The sequence below is a fragment of the Bison bison genome, unplaced genomic scaffold (genome assembly GCF_000754665.1).
Source record: "Bison bison bison isolate TAMUID 2011002044 unplaced genomic scaffold, Bison_UMD1.0 scf7180017864162, whole genome shotgun sequence".
NCBI lineage: Eukaryota > Metazoa > Chordata > Mammalia > Artiodactyla > Bovidae > Bison > Bison bison.
The window spans coordinates 1,501,683-1,504,407 of record NW_011494734.1 but is presented as its reverse complement, the minus strand read 5'-3'; positions in this window follow the sequence as shown (position 1 = coordinate 1,504,407).

Below are 2,725 nucleotides of genomic sequence, written 5' to 3'. Positions count from 1 at the left end.
ATATTCACCGGAAGAACTGAGCTAAAATTCAAAGTCCAATACTTTGGCTACCTGATGCGAAGAGCTGACTCATTGGAAAAGACCCTGATGCTAAGAAAGATTAAAGGCAGAAGGAGAAGGGGGCGACAGAGGATGAGCTGATTGAACGGCATCATCGACTCAATAGACATGAGTTTGAGCAAACTCAGGGAGATAGTGGACAGAGGCTGCAGTCCATGGGGTTGCTAAGAGTCAGACATGACTTAGCGACTGAGCAACAACCACAGGGAACCATTGGGATGCATGGAGTACCTTTATAGTACTTGGGGCACGACTTTACTACTTACAATGACCACGGAGTTTAGAATTATTTTTGCAATTTCTGACAGAAATCATCAATCATATCTGATGTGTTTGATGTCAAATCCCTAATTAGGAATGTAACTCCCAAGTTTATAACCCTGATCTCATGATATAAAATATAACCCACCAGGCAGAAACATGTTTTATGATGATCTATGTGATGGTTTTGAGAAAATTTTTATAGTGACAACTGAGGGTTGCCCCTCATTGAAATATTAATTACATCATCGGTATATTTATACCATAAATGTTTTCCTAAAATGGTGCCCTATGAAACAAATACTTGTCCCCATTATTTCACATTATCATTTCAAAGCACGTTATCTTTCTGCTTGAATCACCCTTTGAGGTGGCACCTCCAAAATGTCAGCTCAGAGTTTCTCTGCCCTTCAGCCTCTGTGATGAGTGAATTAATGGTCTGTAAATGAATCCTTAAATGTCCTAAGGAATCTATCGTTTGAAAGAATCCTATTAGAAATCAAAGAATTCTTCTGAAATGCAAAGTACTCTTCTCCTTATTGAACTGGCCTGAAGTGGGCTTTCCGGAGGGGAGCAAACCCCCAACAGAGCCCCTGCCTTCTTTTTGGTGGTTCTCATTGTCTTTTGCGGGTGGGGGGAGAGAACGGGAAGAAGCAGAAAATCTTTATCTCATTTTTTTTTTTTTTCAAGAAGAGTAGGAGGAAGATCGAAAATAGTTAGGTCTGGCGGCTTAATCTGGGTTGCCTGTTTTTGCCAGCAATCTGTAAAATGTGTTTTTCAAGGATAAGAAGTTTGGGCCCTGGGCCAAAGCTCATGCCTGTCATCGACAGAAAGATAAATGATCTCTTTAACCCACTGCTGTACTCCATCTACCCTAGTACTTGGTTGTGAACATGACGCCTGCTGCAGGCCCAGAGCTGCCCAGAGTTGATCCTTCTCTTTTTCTAGGCAGGACCTTCATGTTCCCAGTTGGGTGGGCATGACAGGACATCCTTCCCTTTGTGGGTGAAACGCCAAACCAGCATCCATCCCTAGAATTGCTATTTAGCTTCTCATATTGCCTAAGAGGCTCAGGAAGAGAACTTGAAATACTCTTACTTTCTAATGCCCACAAAGGTTATTTCCCAAGAGGTTGGAAGAACATATACAAGGTTCTTACAAGGTCCCAATGGCTGCCAACGACTGACCACCGAGAGTCTCTGGGGCAAGAATCCTGGCGGAGTTTGGGATTCACGCATCGAGGTGGAGCGGAACGGCACCCTACTCTGCAGAGTGTTAAGGGGATGTCTGCTCAATTGTGTTTCCTGTAAATTTACCACATTAGTGCTGAGGGCAGAGCTCAGAGCAGAAGGTTCAGGCATGAAAAAGGGATAGGGTTGACAACATGACAGAGGCTTGACCCCTTCCTCCTTGCCCTCTCCTGCCTTTCCTGATCAACTGGAAAAAAAAAAAAAAAAAAAGCACATGTAAAGGTTGAGAACTGTGTTATTTGGCAGTCTTTCTGAGAACTCCAAGCCCAGGAGGCAGTCTCTCAGATAGGTAGCTCTAAGGGATTGCTCCCAAGAGGTAAGGGAGGAGCCAAGATATATAGTTCAGTCAGTTCAGTCACTCAGTCGTGTCTGACTCTTTGAGACCCCATGGACTGCAGCATGTCAGGCTTCCCTGTCCATCACCAACTCCCAGAGCTTACTCAAACTCATGTCCATCGAGTTGGTGATGCCATCCAACCATTGCATCCTCTGTCATCCCCTTCTCCTGCCTTTAATCCTTCCCAGCATCAGGGTCTTTTCCAATGAGTCAGCTCTTGGAGTCAGCTCTTTGTCAGTCAACAAAGTACTGAAGTTTCAGCTTCAGCATCTGTCCTCCCTTCAGGACTGATTTCCTTTAGGATGGACTGGTTTGATCTCCTTGCAGTCCAAGGGACTCTCAAGAGTCTTCTCCAACAGCACAGTTCAAAAGCATCAATAGGAGTTTTGCAATAAAAATCAGGTAACTTGAACTTGAAAAGCTGACTATTAAAGAAAATCAGGTACCTCGTGTTAATGAATTTAGCACTTTTCTGCCTATGGAAGATCCAAGAGCTTGAGTTCATTGAAATCGTTCTTTTGACATGCGCCTTAGCTATCCAGGGCCAGTATCCCTTGCTTCTCCATCCTGAATCCCCCAGAGTGCGTTGCTGGGGGTGACTGGAGTGGCTGAGGGCTTGCCAGTGGGCAGCCCATTAGTCTTTGTCCTGAGTTCCTCAGGGCTCACTGTCGGTTTGACTGTAGTGGCTTGACGGCTGCAACTTCCTTTGTTTACTGATGTGGCAGGCAATATTTTTCATTCGCAACCCCCCTCACCAGCAGGGCAGTTTCCTCAGGGGTGAAAAAAGAGCAGGGGTTTCTTGCTCCTTCAGGCTTGT